We start from the raw sequence: 17,906 nt of genomic DNA, 5'->3' as shown, positions 1-17,906 counted from the left end.
GGCCATGGTAATGTACCGACATTCTCACCCTGCAGAAACTCAGTTGTGACACGAGCAGCATGTGGACGAGCATTATGTTGTTGCAACCTTGTTACACCTGGATGGTCGGGCTGAAATGGGATCACATTGGGACTGAGAACATTGTCGACGCGTCTTGGAGCCGTCCGGTTGCCTTTCGTGGTCGCTAGAGGTGTATTGTTGTTGTCTGAAATGGGTGCCCATGCCATGATGTCGGGTCCACTCCAGCGATTACCCTGTCTCACACAATAGTTAGCATAAAGTTCATTACATTGCCTCCAAACACGCAGATATCCGTTCCATTTGTCCTGCCGATCGACCAGAATCTGTCCTGGAGATGCAGCATTCTGATGTGGTGATCTTGACGTTCTCTTGTGACATGTAATCTTCCATGACGCTGTCAGTCGTCTTGATGCCTCTGGATGAGCCTGACAATCGTTGAATCATGACAACCCAATCTTCGGGCTACCTCATGTTGCACCATGCCGCCCTCCAGCATCCCTAAGGCACGATGACGTTCAAGGCATGACAACCGTGGCATGGTGGCAGTCATTCAAAACTAACAGACAGTATTCCAGTTACACATGATCTAACTTTCGTCCTGGATGTAAAACAACGACGTGTTCCCTTTCCAACAACAGGGAGCGAGTGGAATGGGTGTAATAGATAATCTTATCTCTGCGACAATAGACACTGCTTCGTGAACAATGCGAATCTTTTTTGTTCAGCTGGGTGATGTATGAGTACACGATTATACCAAATCAGATCAATACTGGAAACAAGCAACGATGCAAGAAATATTGCAACTATTAAGTGGTGCGTTTCCATTGACTCAGTATATATATATATATATATATATATATATATATATATATATATATATATATATATATATATATATATATATATATATATATATATATATATATATATATATATATATATATAATCAAGACTTAGGAATGATCAGAAGTATTAGCAAATTTCCGATGAGACGAAACTAGGACGCACCATTAACTCAGCTTATGACACTGTTAACCTCCCCAAACACCTCGATATAGTGTTCAGTTGGTCTAAAGATTGGCAAATAGAATATGGCATGGAAAAATGGAAAATGACTGATGTGGCCAAAACCATCGGAGATATGAAATACTACTTAAATAATAAAGAAATTAACATATCGGAATGAATCATGGTTAATAAATACCTTAAGCCAAGGCAACAGTGCGTTAATGCAAGACAAGCCAAACAGGGTCCCACGATGTACTTGTCGAAGCGTGAGAAATAAGACAGACAAAGTAACACTGCAAATTATCTAGCATTAATAAGACACATTTAGATTATGTCGTGCAATTTTGGTGTCTGTACGCTAGAACTGATATAAATTTGTTAGAAAATGTACAGAGATTGATGAAAAAAAATTTACTTGATGTCTGAAACGTTTTATATGAAGACAGACTAAAAAAAAAAAAAAAAAAAAAATGGATAAAAAATTTACTCACTAGAAAGGAGTGGAGTAAGGTGATATTTCATTGATATGTTTCAGTGAAGATCGGTAATAAAATGTTAGATAATAACAACGTATTAAAAGTGATCATACAGAACAGAATTTAAGCCAAAATGAATGAATGAATGAATGCAAATGTGACATGGCGGCTCAACTGCAGATGTCATAAGCCACCGAACACTATAAGTAAGAGAAAGTCAGAATATATAAAACACCATAAATAAAGGCAAAATGAAAAGTGATGCATAAAAAAACAAAAGCATAAGAGAAACAACAAAAACTAAAACATGGTGGAAAGATAAGGGTTAAACGAAAACATCGCCATTAAAACACAAACTAAAATACGATTAAGCCCTATAGCTTGTGGAGAAGGCCAGAACTCAACACAAATGAAAAGATGCCTCCCCGCATAGCACAAGCCTCCTCCCCAGGCACCGATGAGAGAAGGTATGATCCACTGCCGGCTCAGCAACCGGAAAGATACTGCCGATGAAGGTCCCTAAGATTGGGGCATTCCACAAGAAGATGCCGCACAGTCAAAGGAACCAGGCAGTCATCACAATAGGGAGGGGGCACCCTCTCCATTAAAAAACCATGAGTCAACCTAGTGTGGCCAATTCGGAGGGAGGCCAGAGCTGTTTCCCACTGTTGAGACGGTCCCACATAACCCCCATCGCCCAGGTTCTGACGAATGCTGTGGAGTTTGTTCACACCTACTGCATCACACCTCCTCTGCTGACAGAAACGGACAGCCTCCACAGTGGCTGTACATAAATCCTCAGAGGGGACAAAGTAATGCGAAGATGCAAGGCGAGAGGCAGTAGCTCTCGCAAATGAGTCAGCACGCTCATTGCCCACGACCCCCACATGAGCAGGGACCCAGCACAGATGAACAGAGTATCCACGCTTACATAAAAAGAAGAGCCACTCCAAGACAGACAGGACTAGGGGATGTGTTGGAAAGCCACGAAACAAAGCTTGCAAGGCACTGCCTGAGTCATTGAAAATGGTTAAAATAGCTAGAGGGAAAGTAAAAATCAATTAATCTACAACTACAATAGCAGTAAGTTCGATGGTAAAAACAGATGCAGAAGGAGGGAGATTCCCACCATGGCTAATCTCACTAAAAATGACACCAAATCCTGTCCCCACACAGGATTTGGAACCATCAGTATATACAGGGATCGAGTTGCTGTGAGCAGAGGCCTGTTCTAAAAAATAAGACAAAGCTGCCATGTGAGGAAAGAGAGGCCTTCTTCTCAAGCAAGTCAACACATGGTTGTACCTCTGGGAGAAGCCAGGTAGCCACTCGGGGGATGCGCATAGGGCAAACAGGGGAGGACTGAACACCCAAGTCCCCCATGGCAGCCGTCACTCTGTACCCAAAGGGGTGTGGATAACGAGGGTGAGTGATATAGAAGGGGAGAAGAGCTACCTCAGAGACAGACTTACAACTCAGTGAGGCAGGAAGATGGTGAACGTGGTGCCACCACTGCACCATCAAGGACTGCTGGCAGAGGTCTTGTGGGGGTTCATTTGCATCAACCAACAGACTTTCAATCGGGGAAGACCAGAAAGCTCTAGTTGAAAGACAGATCCCAGCATGATGGACCGTATTTAGTGACCACACCTGTGCCTCAGCAGCAGAAGAGTATACCACACTACCCATAGTCCAATTTGCTCCTTACAAAGGGACTGTAAAGGCAGAGCAGGATGGTTCTATTAGCGTCCCAAGACAAGTGAGATAGAGTCTATAGGAAAGACAGGGTGTGGAGGCAAGATAGTCATAATGAACGGATATGAGGAGCCCAAGTCAGTCTCCTGTTGAAAACAAGTTCAAGAATCCTTGTCTCGTCCACACATCTCACCTTGTGGCTATATAACTGGAGGTCTGGGTCAGGGTGAACACCTCTCAAGTGGCTGAAATCTAAGGCCACCATTTCTGTTGGGGAAAACTGAAGCTGTACATGGTGGCCCACTGACAGATCCTGTCCAGGGAAAGCTGCATGCGACGCTCAGCCACGAACATTCAGGAAGCCGCATACCATAGAGTCAAATCATTGACAAAGAGTGAGGCCAACATCTCCTCTGGAATAGAGGACACAATATCGTCCAATGCTATACCAGAAAGGGTCACGCTGAGGACACTTTCTTGAGGCACCCATTCCTCCTAAGGGTATGAAAGAGACAGGGTAAAACCAATCTGAACCATGAAAGAAGAGTTATGCAGAAAATTTAATATAAATAGGGGCAGCCTGCCATGTAAACCAAAAGAATAGAGTTGTTTGAAGATACCTAACCGCCACGTAGTATCATATGCGTTTTCTAGGTCAAAGAAAACGCACACCAGATGCTGCTGCCTAGCAAAAGCATCACATGCTGCAGCCTCAAGATGGACAAACATTAATTTTGTTGTTAAGCAACATTTTCGAAAACCAGACTGACACTGAGAGAGACATTCATCCCTTTCTAGAAAATACATTAGGTGTGTGTTGAACATTTACTCAAATAATTTACACAAGCAAGATGTTAGGGGAATTGGCCAATACTCCAGGGGACTGTAACCTGCCTTCCCTGGCTCTTGGAATGGCAGGGCAATAGCCTCACGTCAAGAGGTGGGAAGAGAAGAGTCCCTTCAGATTCTATTAAAAGGGTTGAGGAGAAAAGATAGTGCAGTATCATCCAGGTGCTGAAGCATCTCTTAGGAAATATCATCTAGCCCCGATGAGGTGTCACGACAGTGGGAAAGGGCAGACTGAAGTTCGCGACAAGAGAAAGGGAGGTTGTAAGACTTCACTTTCCCTGAATGGAAGTCCAGCACCCTAGCCTCCTCTATCTCCCAATGTCTGGCAAAAATTGGAGAGCTAGTATCCCTATGGCTGACTACCACAAAGGCAGACACAAAATTATTGGCCACAACTGCAGGGTCACCAACAGGCTCACCATTAGACATCAGCACAGGGGACCTGCCTTGAGTGAATTTTCCCAAAATCTTTTGCACCCTCCTCCACTCCTGAGACACTGGCATCTTAAAGTTTACTGATGACACATTAACCATCCAAACGTCCCGGCTAGCTTGTTTGAGTACCTGACGAGCCTTAGCCTGCGCTCTTCTGAACTCGACATGATAATGCTCCACCCTGCATCTACGATAACGGGAGAAAGCTAACTGCTTAGCAGGTACAGCAACACTGCAACCCTCATTCCACCATGGGACAGGTCGATAGCAATATGTGCCAGAGGTTTTAGGGACAGCATGAAGGGCAGCAGAATGCAGAACGGAGGTAAAGAACGACACAACCTCATCAATATGTGGAAAGTCTTCAACTGAGACATTAACAGAAACCAAAACAGAGCAAAGGAACCAGTCAGCCATATCCAACCTCCATCTTGGTAGACAGGAACAGGGACTAGATACCACTGCAGTAAGGAGGATGGGAAAACGATCACTTCCATGGAGATCCTCCATAACCTCCCAGGTAAAGTCCAGGAGACAGGCAGGAGAGCAGACAAAGAGGACAGTTGTAGTAAATGAATGCATTTGGGGGTGAAAATGTGTAAATTCCCCAGTCTTAAACAGGGCAAGATCCTCATCCTCCAATAAGGATGCCAACAAACTCCCACGTTGGTTAACATGACAGTCATCCCACAAAGGGTGGCGACCATTAAAGTCCCCCAAGAGAAGAAAGGGCACAGGTAACTGAACAAGAAGGTTCTCAAGTTCCACACTACTGACTGCTGTGTTGGGTGATAAATGGAGCAAACTGTATACCAGTGATGGGCAAACAACTGTACAGCAACGCACTGGAAGTCAGACTGAAGGTGGACTGGTCGATTAGGGATGTTAACCCTCACCAAATAGCACTACCACCAACAAGACCTTGGGTTAGCACTGAGTAAAAAGCATTGTACCCTGGTTGTGCATAAGGAGTGGCAAACCCTACAACAGTTTCCTGGGGACACATGCACAAAGCAGAGGAAGTCATGAGGGTCCACAGCTCCTCCCCGTTACCATGCAGCCCTCGACAATTCCATTGCAGTATACTGGCCGAGAATGCCATAGTGCCCATAGCGAAGGAAGAATCAGGATAAAGGGCTAGACAACCTTGCCCCTGACAAGCAACCAGATTTAGATTGCTACTTTGAATTGCCCTTAGAATAGGACTGTCTGACACCATTATAGTGCACATTGTGACGACCGGCTGAATATAACCTGAAGGAAGAAGAACAGGGCTCGACAATGGTCTTCTTCTGTGGTGGAGCAAGAGATGGCATGGCAGGGGGACCGCAAGCTGCCATAGCTGGAATAGAGCAGACAGTGCCACCATGAGAAGGTGCACAATCGGTAGTGCACCCCACAGTACTGGAACCCTGAGAAGGCAAGGCCTCATGCAGCTGAGCAGGCACATCAACTACCCAGACACCACAACTGTCTGGTGGTGGTCGGACCGTCAGCGAAATGCTTTCCTCAGCCTGCACTTGCCCAGACCCCAGAGCATCTCGAAAAGGAGGACATCTTTGGTATTGTGCTTCAATCTCTAAGCATTCTGAGGAGCCACGCAATGCTTACCATGCACAGGAGGAACGTTGGGAGTTTTGGATGTGTCAAGGCAAGGTGTAGCCTCAACATGGACGTTTGCCACAGGAGGTACCAAGCTGGGGGAGGCACTCCCAGATGCAGGAAGCATCATCCTAGAAGGGACATCCCCGAAGACAGGAGGCACCTCCATAGAGGAAGCACAGCTGCTTCCAGGCTGCACCCCCCTCAGTGGAACCCCCCAGCTGAGAAGGCTGGGAAGTAGAACCTCGAGAAGTTGATAAAGTATTGTGTGATGGCAGGGGCACCTGCTGGGTAGCTTTAGAGCAAGACAAGGCAGCAGCAAAGGTAACCCCAGGGTGAATTAACCTCTCTCTTACCCTGGCCTTTGCCTCAGAAAGGGAAATGTTCTTCGTAAGGAAAGAAACAATCTCATACTCAAACTTGTACACATCACAGTCCCTTGAGGAGGCCACATGTGCTCCTCCGCAGCTCCAACATTTAAAGGGTTGAGGACAATCCACCATACCATGGGAAACGCCACCACAGTTTCCACAGACCTCAGGAAGACCAGATGCTTCCTGCCATCAAGAATGGCAAACATGACCAAACCTTTGACAATAATATAAACCTTCCAGGTCGGGGAATATTAGGTTTAATCTTAAGTTTCCACCATGTTGCAGTGACAATTTCTGACAAAGTAAGGTGATCAAACGTCAAGATTAGAGTGGGCGTGGATGTTAAAACCCCATCAACTTTCTTCATAATTCTCTGCACTGCTAAAGCTCCTTGAGAAGCCAGTCTCTCCAAGAGGGAAGAATCACAATAAGAGACCAAGTCACTAGTATACACAACCCCACAGGACTGATTTAAGACCAAACGACGAGAGACAGACACTGGATAACTGGAGACTGTAGTAAGGGACTGGATGTGTGAACTCTCCTCTTCATTCATGGCCTGTAGCAACAGAGACCCATTGCCCTGCAAGGAGACCTTGGGATAAATACACATGCTGTAACTAGACCATTGTGAATCTGAGAACAGTTCAGGTTCTGGAAGGAAGTACCATCAGCCATTTTAAATACTATGTATTTTGTATAAGAGAGTTTCACAAAGACGCCAGGTAACAGCTCGATAGAAGGGACATCTGGATTCGCAGTTTTAGCAGATGACCTGGAGGGTAAAGGGTTGCTGGCCAGAGAATGACAGATGAATGCGACTTGTGCGGCTGGTCACTGACCACACAAGTGGCTAAAGAATTGTTTATTGTATCCATATGTGCATATGTGTGAGGAAAAATGGCACCAGGAGGCAAAGGCAACTGCCTACCAGAGAGTGAGGGGAACAAGTGTGGTCTGATGGGTGCAGGGTATCTCGTCCCCAGAGGGTGACCCAAAAATGACATCCCATGATACGAAAGTTCGCTCCCACCAATGCAAAGGGCACCTTCCCCAACACACCCCACCACAGACACCCAACCAGCCAACTCGGGACAGTACCAAGGCGACCCCTCTAGAGGGCAGCATCGATGACCAATAAGGGTAACCTATGTTTTGGGCAGTGCTTAGTCAGACCCCTCACCCACAACCCTACCCGCATGGGAGACCCTGCCAGATGTCATTACATCCATGCGCAGGCTTGTGGGATCATAGGGGCATGAAAGTCCCCCCCCCCCCATTACGACAAGGTGGCTGCCCATGGGGAGGAATTTAAGCCAGTTGTTTCAGACAGATAAATTCGGTTTTAGGGATGAAAGAGGCAAAAGCTAGTTTGGCAATAGGGTAAAGGATGGATGGAATAAGCTACCTAGTGATATAGTCACTGTCCCTTCCGTTGACAGTTTGAAACTTAGGTTAGATAAACATATGAAAAATAAGGGTTGAATATATACAGAAAAACACCTTGTTACTAAATAATTCTTGTTCCTTTCCAGGATTCACTACGAGCCTCTTCTCTCATTTCGTACTTTCCTGTAAAATTTCCACGTTAGATTTATAATATTGGATGGTGTTCATTCTCACATTTTCCTTGCCGTTTCGGTTTGAGAGTTTGGTGAGCGGGGGATAGCATTCTTCTTAGCTATACTTGCTTTGTTCAAATAGCTTAGTCACATTTCTGTTGGAGCTGCTAATCTTGGGCCAATGACCTACTGCAGTTATCCTCTTTAAAAGTTTTTGTTTATGTTCTTACGCAATTCTTCTTATCTAATTGTATCTTTACATGAATGATTAAAGCTCGTACTGCCCTGTGTTTTAAAGTATTTTTTATCATACATATCCTTAAATTAATGAATAGTTTTGGCAAACACTATTTCATTCGGTAGTGGATTCCACTGATCAATTGTCCTATTTCGGAAACTGAATTTCCTTACGTTTTTATCGTCTCCCCTTTTTATGTTTTTTTTTTTTTTTTTCAGTATCCTCTTGCTGATGTCTATTTTCTTTTTTCCCTGAGATACATTTATATAGCATAATCATGTCTCCTTTTTTTCTTCTCTCCTGTAGTGTTGGTAGATTAAATTTTTCTAGTCTGTCTTCGTAGGTTAGATCTCTTAAGCTTGGTACCCATCTTGTAGCTGCCCTTTGTACGTTTTCAGTCTTACCTATGTGTGTTTTGGGATGAGGATTCCATACTACTGATGCATACTCCAGGGTTGGTCTGAAGAATGATGTTATTATCTTTCTTAGCATGTCTTCATTTATATATGTGAATGCTATTCTCATAATAGCAATCAATGTATACATGTTACGTACTTTTTCACTGATATAGTCATCTGCAGATAGTCTATTATTGGTAATCACTCCTAGGTCCTTCTCCCTTTCCGATATGTGTACGGTTGATCAACCTAACTTATAATCCCAATCTGGTCTTTTCTCTCTTTTACCAAACTTAATTGCACGACACTTGCCCATATTAAATTCATTTTTTTTTTTTTTAATGTGAGGAAGAAGGAACCAATGGCAACGAGCCCGCAAATATTGTTCCTTCCCAGAGAAAATCAAAATACAAGAGAAAGCCAATTCAAGATCCATTCATTTCGAGATGCCTGGACACACTGCGTTTGAAAGACTAGAGATCATAGAAAGCAGGAAATACAGACAGAGGGAGACAGTTCAAAAGTTGACCTATTGCATAAATGAAGGACTGGGAGTAACGATTAACTCTTGCATGAGGGAGTTGGACAGAAAAGGGGTGGGAGTTTGCTGCTAGGTGGGTGTTACATGCCCGTCGTACAGGTGGAGGAATGCATGTGGACAGTTCAGAGGAACAGTGACCATTGAAGCAGCGATGGAAAAGAGATAAAGATGCAACAGTGTGGCGAAGAGACAGTTTGAAGGGAGTCAGTAAGAGGGGGAGAGTTAATGAGACGAAAAGCCTTTGACTCCACCCTATTGAGAAGAGCTGTATGTAGGGAGCGTCCCCACACATGAGAGTTGTACTCCACACAGGGGCGGATAAAACCCCTGTATAGAGTCAACAATTGTGCAGGGGTAAAGAGGGAACGGAGTCGTCTTAGCACACCCAATCTCTTGGAAGCAGATTTTACAAGAGATGTAATATGATCTTTCCAAGATAAGTCCCGAGTAAGTGAAACTCCAAGCATGTTCAACAGTGATGCAGGATTAAGCTGAAAATTATTAAACATTAGTGGGTATACCTCTGGAAGATTTTGTCGGGTTGATAGGTGTAAAAACTAAGTCTTTGATGCATTAAAAACAACCAGATTATTTTTACCCCAGTCAGAGATACGAGCCAAGTCAGACATTAGGTGTGCCATAGCCTCATCACTTGTTTGTTGAAGTAACTGCTGAGATGAACGTTGTGGGAATCAAATGGAAAGGTGAAGGGTGGAGTCTTCAGCGTATGAGTGGATAAGGTTAGATGTAGACCTTAGATCATTGATGAACAAAAGGAAGAGAGTTGGTGATGGGACAGAGCCCTAAGGAACATCACTATTAATAGATCTAGGAGAAGAACGATGGCCGTCTACAACAGCAGCTATAGAACGACCAGAAAGGAAGCTAGAGATGAAGGCACAGATAGAAGGATAGAAACCGTAAGAGGGCAGTTTGGAAATTAAGCTTTATGCCAGACTCGATTGAAAGCCTTTGAGATGTCAAGTGCAATGGCAAAGCTTTCGCCAAAGTCCCGAAAGGAGGATGACCAGGAGTCTGAAAGGTAGGTGAGAAGATCGCCAGGTGAGCGTCCCTGACGGAACCCATACTGACGATCAGAAAGAAGGTTGTGATAGGAAAGATGCTTTAAAATTTTTCTATTAAGAATAGACTCAAAAACTCTTGAGATACAGGATGTTAAAGCACTTGGACGATAGTTTGAGGGTTGGGAATGGTCACCCTTCTTTGGGACTGGCTGAATGAGAGCAAACTTCCAGCAAGAAGGACAGGTACAAGTTGATAGACAAAGGCGAAAGAGTTTGCCTAGGCAGGGTGTAAATACAGAAGCACAGTTCTTGAGGACAACAGGAGGGACTCCATCAGGCCCATATGCCTTATTAGTATTGAGGCCAGTGATGGCAGAAAATACATCAGCTGAAGAAATTTTAATGTTAGCCGTGAGGAAGTCAGAGGGGGGAAGTGATGGAGGAACAGCACCGGAATCGTCGTTTATTGTTCCATTCAGGAAGCTTATTTAATTCTTCTTGCAGCTCTTTGCAAGAATCTGTTAGTAATTTTCCTTTGTGTTTTTGCATCATCCGCAAACATATTTAGATAGCTTCCATTTCAATGTTACTATGTCATTTATATAAATCGTACTAAAAACATAACTGGTGTCAGCGCTGAGCCCCATGGAACTCTGCTAGTCACTTCCCTCCATGATGAGTAATTTCCCCTTAACCCGTGGATTGCACACTTACCTTTTTTTTTTTTTTTTTTTTATCCCACCCCATGGTGCACAAAAAAAAAAAAAAGGAAAAAAAGTTTTTTTTTGGTCTATTATAAACTTGAAGATAAACATCCAGGACATCATCTGGTGAAAAGAAAAAAAATATCTCTCTCCGTCTTTGCATAGAGCCATCGTAAGTTTACTTAAGAAAGTAGTGAAAAAACGAAAAAAAAAAAGTTTATATTATAAACTTGAAGATAAACATCCAAGACATCACCTGGTGAAAAGAAAAAAATCTCTCTCTCTCTCTCTCTCTCTCTCTCTCTCTCTCTCTCATTACATTGCACCATACTTAAGTTTGCAGAGGAGTCGAGTTGTTTATGGTGATGCACGGCCAGCACAGCCTGAGCCATGGCTCACAACACGGCACTACCCAGCCTGAGCTGTGGCTTGCAATCCACGGGTTAATACTGTTCTCATTTTCCTTTTTCTTAGAAAATCCTGCATCCAACAGTACAGATTTTTTTTTTTTATGCGAGGAAGAAGGAACCAAAGGCCATGAGCCTGCGGTTACAGTTCCCTCCAAGAGAAAAACAAAATATAATAGAGCGCCAAATTCAAGATCCGATCATTTTGAGATGCCTGGACACACTGCGTTTGAAAGACTGGAGATCATAGGCAGCAGGAAATACAGACAGAGGGAGACAGTTCCAGAGCTGACCTGTTGCATAAATGAAAGACTGAGAGTAACGGTTAACTCTTGCATTAGAGAGTTGGACAGAAAAGGGATGAGAGTTTGCTGCCAGACGGGTGCTACGCGCCCGTCGTAGAGGTGGAGGAATGCAAGCAGACAGTTCAGAGGAGCAGTGACCATTAAAGTAGCAACAGAAAAGAGATAAAGATGCAACAGTGCGGCGAAGAGATAGAGGTTGAAGGGAGTCAGTGAGAGGAGGAGAGTTAATGAGATGAAAAGCCTTTGACTCCACCCTATTGAGAAGAGCTGTAGGTGGGGAGCCTCCCCACACATTGCTTTGGATACCTTCTTGAGGGTACAGTTTCCATGAAGGTCTTTGGCGGGGTACTTTGTCAGATGCTTTCTTGAAATCTAAATAGATACTGTCCACCCATCCTTTTCTTCTCTGTAATGTTTCGGTAACTCTATCATAGTAGCTTAACCCGAGACATCCTGTCGACGTATGGGTACGTTGCAACATTTTGCATTTGCCAGTCCCGTCGATATACTGGTACATTTTGCAATTGCAAGGTCTCTAATTTGCACAATTTTCAATTTTCGAGCGTGATTTTTTGTACGCATACACGGGACACCTTCCTATATTCCTCTACAAGATGCCAAGCAGAGACAATGCCTTACACTGCTAACCTCCCCCCCCCCCGCATGCCACTGTCTCGGCAAATTCTCCTGTTACTAGTAACCTGGCCTATGAAGACATTCAGGGCCAGAGTGATTCCCCAATCGATGACAATGTGGAGGACAAAGTTGACATAGCATTAGAGGAAGAAACAGTCAGAAATGATGATCAGGTAATGTGGCAAAAGAAGGTCAGGAATGGTGATGAGTTAGTGAGTGAAACAATGCTTATAATAACTATATTACTGTTTGAAAACCAATATACTCTCATACTACATATAAAGTCGTACCAAATAAATAAATAAATACCCTTTAGGAGTGGTGTGGAATAGTTATCCTCCCATAGAACTCGTTTTCTTTGCAGCCACCCTGATAGAAAACCCTGTAAGGTAAGGAGGTACTCCTACCTGTATCGAGTATTTTAAACCTCAGGTGAGCGATTTCTCTATGAATTTTCGATGTTTCTCACCAAAAGCGGAGGTTTTAGACAAAAAAAAAAAAAAATCCAAAAATGGTCGGGACTGGGGGGTGTCGGAGGTGTGAAAGTGATTGGGACGTGACAGGTTAATAGATTAGTAACAAATGATTTTCCGTTTCTAAAATCGAACTGCCTCTTTGTTATCATATTGTGTTCTTCTAGATATTTTACCCAAACTTTTCTTATCAGCTTTTCCAGTATCTTACAACATTGGTCAGTGATACTGGTCAGTAGCTGAGTGAATTCTGTCTATTCCCTTTCTTGAATAGGGGAACAATGTTTGATTTCGTCCAAATATCAGGTAGCTTACCTTGACCTAAGAATTCCTTGAATATTAAAGGCAATGGTCTGCTTATTTCTTCTGCACATTCATGTAGCACCCAACCTTAAATTTCGTCAGGACCATTTGCTTTTTCTTTCTCTATTTTACTTAACTTTTCCTGTACTTCTTTTTCTGATATTTGTATATCTGGTAATACATGTGGGCATGCATGATCCATATCATCTCTCAAAATTACTTTCTTTCGAAAAACTGATTGGAAGTTTTTATTTAGTGCTTCACAAATATCTTTCACTTGTGTATAGATGATCCCCTCATCCGTAATGGACTGTATTTTATCTTTAACTTTGGTTTTGCTTCGGATGTAACTGCAAAAAAGTTTAGGTTGATCACTACATTTATTTATAATGTCTTCCTCAAACTGTCTCTGAGCCTCCCTCCTTATCTTTGTATAATCATTTCTTTCCTGTTGATAGTTGTTATATGTCCTCTTGCTATTGTCTTCTGTACCTATTCCACAGCAAGTCCCTTTTTTCTTTAGAGTTTTACACATTCGGTATTAAATCATTTTTTAAAATTTTCATTTCTGTTGCTTTGTGCTGAGGGATGTAATTTTGGACTCCTATTTCATAGAGATCACAGAATTTTCTATATATAATATTTAAATTTTGTCCTCTAAGCTCCTTTTCCCAATCTGTTTCTAAGAAGTACTTCTTCAGGTCATGATAGTTGCCTTTTTTGTAGTTTAGACTCTTTTTGTCTCTCTCAGTACTGGTAACGTTATATGCAATCTTGAAGTTACTGTTTAATACTGCATGGTCGCGTTTGCCGGATTGGGGGTGATACATTATATTGTCAATTTCATTTTCTTGCCAGATAAATATAAGATCTAGTACTGATGGATCATCAAGTCCTCTTTTTCTGATGTTTTCCTTTGCATGCTGTGTTAAGAAAAACTCCTGCACAAGATCTAAGAGCTTTTGATCTCACCGGTTTTCATGGCTTTTTACATCTAGAGTATTCCAATATATATTTGAATTGAAGTCTCCAGTTAATATAATTCTTTCGAATTTCTCGTCATTCTATGTAGTAATGCTCTTAAACTCTCAGTTGTACTTTCTGCCAAGTCTTCATATTCGTCTCTCTCCCAAGTGTTTGTTTTGGGTGACATGTATAAATTTGCCACAATTAATTTCCCTTCATATGTGTTGAATTCAAATGCAGTCTGCCAGGTCTTCATATTCGCCTCTTTCCCAAGTGTTTGTTTTGGGTGACATGTATAAATTTGCTACAATTAATTTCCCTTCAGATGTGTTAATCTAGGTTTATTTCTTTGACCTGTAGATTTTTCTTTGTTAAAATTCCTCGTCCCTTTCTTAAATTTCTGTCTCTTCTGCAAATATTGTATTTCTCTAAGTTTAGGGTATCGTTTGATATCTTTAGGGTTAATTTTGTTTCAGTTAGGCAATAATATGTGGTTCCTTTTCTTTGGTATATTCTTCTATCTCTAATAATTTAGACACCATTCCATCCACAGCTGAGTACATCAACCTAATCATCTGGTTTACATACTTGCCATAAGTTGAGTCTACTACCTTCCTCCCTTTTATTCCCTGTTGGTTATGTACCACTTTCGTACTTGCAATTCCTCTATGTCTTTATTACAGATTTCCTCTGACACTTCCTTCAATATGCTCATTTTATTTGCCCTCTCCTTTTTGTCCCTCGAGATTTTGTTTTTTACTTCTTCTTCCTCTATACCACTGATTACTGTAGATTTGTTGTTATCTGCTGAATCTTTGACCAATTTTGGGTTGTTTTGGAGTACTTTTTTTCATTTTCTTTCTAATGCATTTTCATTAGACTCTTGTTTCTAAGTCTTTCTTTACTTCAACCATTTCAGCATACATAGTTTTCACATCATCTTTCTAACTTTCCATCACTTCATTCACTCGGGTTATCTTCTCTTCAGTATCACTGCTTTGGACTGTCAGACTGCTTGCTTGCCTAATTGTCTCTGTATCATTACTGAACTTCTCGTGGTTGACAATGATCCTTGCCATTTCATCAATCTTCCTCCTAAGTGAACGCACCTCAGATGACAGCTCATCTATTGTTGTGTCTATCTTGTTTTATTCCTCAACTAATTTTTCATTTCCCTCCTTCTGCATGCGCAATTGCTACATAATTTTATCCATTTCACACTGAAATGCCCTTTCCAATTCGTTCATCCTCTCTACTAATTTGTATGTTTCCATATCAATCCGTTCCTGGCAGAAGTCATCATCCTGTTTTCTACCTTTATCCCCTTTATTAATTCCTTCCATATTCGGTTTACTGAATATGGTAGTCCTCTTGTGTTATTACTGAGAAAAAAAAAATTACTTACGCATATGCATCTTACTCGCCTGTGGTACGGTACTGTAGTTGAAACAGCTGGGAGCTTATTAGCACATTCCTGCACTAATTGGCTGTATTTTGTTTTTTGGGCAACACTTTTGCTTAAACTCGTCCTGTTATATTAGAACACCATTCAGTTAAACCTATTAAGAGCTTGATCCATATAAAGATACTATTTAGGTATGGCCAGCGCAGAACGAGGTGATATGACGTTTGTCTCACTGACGCCTCAACTGTGTGTGTGTGTGTGTGTGTAAATAACAAAGTCAAGCTGTGTGTGTGTGTGTGTGTGTGTGTGTATATAAATAAATTCAAGCTGTGTGTGTGTGTGTGTGTGTGTGTGTGTGTGTGTGTGTGTGTGTGTGTGTGTGTGTTCTTACCTAATTGTTCTTACCTAATTGTATCTTTACAGGAAAGAGTCAAGCCCCGTTAATTAAACTATTTATAATCATACATATCCTTAATTTTATGAATAGTTTTGGCACACACTATTTCATTCAGGAGTGCCCTCCACTGATCAGTTGCCCTATTTGGGAAACTGACTTTCCTTACGTCTCTATCGCCTCTCTTTTTATGTAGTTTTTTGCAGTGTCCTCTTACTGATGCTTCTCCATAGGTTGTATATTCATTTATGTCTATTTTCTCTTTCCCTGAGATCCATTTATATAGCATAGTCATGTCGCCTCTTTTCCTTTCCTCCTGTAGTGTTGGTAGATACAAATTTTTTAGTTTTTCTCTGTAGCATAGATCCTTGAAGCCTGGTACCCATTCCGTAGCTGCCCTTTGAACTTTTTCACTCTTATCTGTGTGTGTGTGTGTGTGTGTGTGTGTGTGTGTGTGTGTGTGTGTGTAAATAATAAAGTCAAGCTGTTTGTGTGTATGTGTGAGTGTCTATCTATCTATCGATATATATATATATATATATATATATATATATATATATATATATATATATATATATATATATATATATATATATATATATATATATATATATATACATTGTTACATAGCCTATGATTTCATCATCCCTTGTATAATTCTAACTTATGATACAGTTTTGTTCATGATTGCATCATCCTTTGTATGATCTTAATATACAGTATGCTGCATGTTTGTTCACGATTCGCCACGTGGTTTCCATAGTGACCAGGCTTGCATATTCTACCTCACTCCCCCCTTCTCCCCCTTATAGTAGAGTAAGTCGTTCTTTCTGTTGTTCAGAGCAGGACTGTCAACTCTTCCTCCCCTATGCCTTCATTTCCACGTCCTTCTTACAAGTTGAATCAAGCTCTGCCGGCCCCTATATAATGAGCTCAGTCTCTGCGTTAGTTGCCACTTAGACCTACAACCCCTTTCTGTTCACATCTCTGTCCTCCCCTGTGAGTGCTCAGGAAGTCTCCAGCCATCTAGCTGCTGTATAATTTGAGTATAAGTATTATTACCATTTTTCTTGTACTGTATAGCCTAAGGCGTTAATTCGTAAGCCTGGTCGGGTTTTTGTGATTCATGTTGGTTCCATACTGTCAGCCAGTATTAGTAATATTTTGTATCTGTAATAATGTTATATCTTGCTTTAACTGAGCATTATCCGGTTTTCTCATTTTATCGGGGCTGACTTAGATAAATTTGCTGTTGCTAAATTCGTGTTAATAGAGGCTATTGCAGTTAACCATATATGTAACCTTTTTTGCCATTACATTATCCTTATGAGTCCTGAATGTTTAGTTGTTAGTTTGAGCATTAAACTTTAACTTGTAATTTTACCTAAGTCTTTTGTTTTGAACCTGGAACTTTGCGGGAATGTGGTGATTTTAGTATTCTCACTTGAAGTGTTCATTATCTCTCTCTGTTCCGTAACATTAATTAGGCGACCTCTTATCAGGATATTCAGGACATTATCATAAGGATATTGCTTGATATTTTGTGACTGTGATTTATTCATGATGTCTACTATTACTACTCTTGATGAAGCCAAAGATTTTATGTCAAATGTGCAAACAGTGTGTGATATACAAAACAGAACAAAGAATGAACTTAACCTTGTTGCTCAACAATTAGGAATTGCTGTTCACTCTCATCATTCTAAAGATCAACTTGTTGGCATGATTAATAAAAGCTTGTTTAATGTAACTCCTCCATATGAGCAAACGCAGATTGACATAGCTAAGTTTCAGCAAGCCCTGCAGGAGGCTCGTGCTAAGGAGGCTGAGTTTCAGGCACGTGCTAAGGATGCTGAGTCTCAGGCTCGTATTCAGGAGGCACAAACTGAACTTGCTAGGATTCAGGCAGACCATGAGTATCGCATGAAACAAGGTGGAACTGGATCATCTAGTTCTGATGATTTTGATGTGGTTAAAAATGTTAAACTTGTCCCTCCTTTTAATGAATCTGATTTAACAAAGTATTTTCAGTTGTTTGAGAGGGTAGCTACAGGTTTTAATTGGCCCAAAAAGTATTGGCCAGTACTCC

This window comes from Coenobita brevimanus, chromosome 20 (assembly GCF_032717465.1).
Source record: "Coenobita brevimanus isolate Jiangsu-jjx chromosome 20, ASM3271746v2, whole genome shotgun sequence".
In the NCBI taxonomy this organism is placed as follows: domain Eukaryota; kingdom Metazoa; phylum Arthropoda; class Malacostraca; order Decapoda; family Coenobitidae; genus Coenobita; species Coenobita brevimanus.
This window is presented reverse-complemented; position numbering follows the sequence as displayed.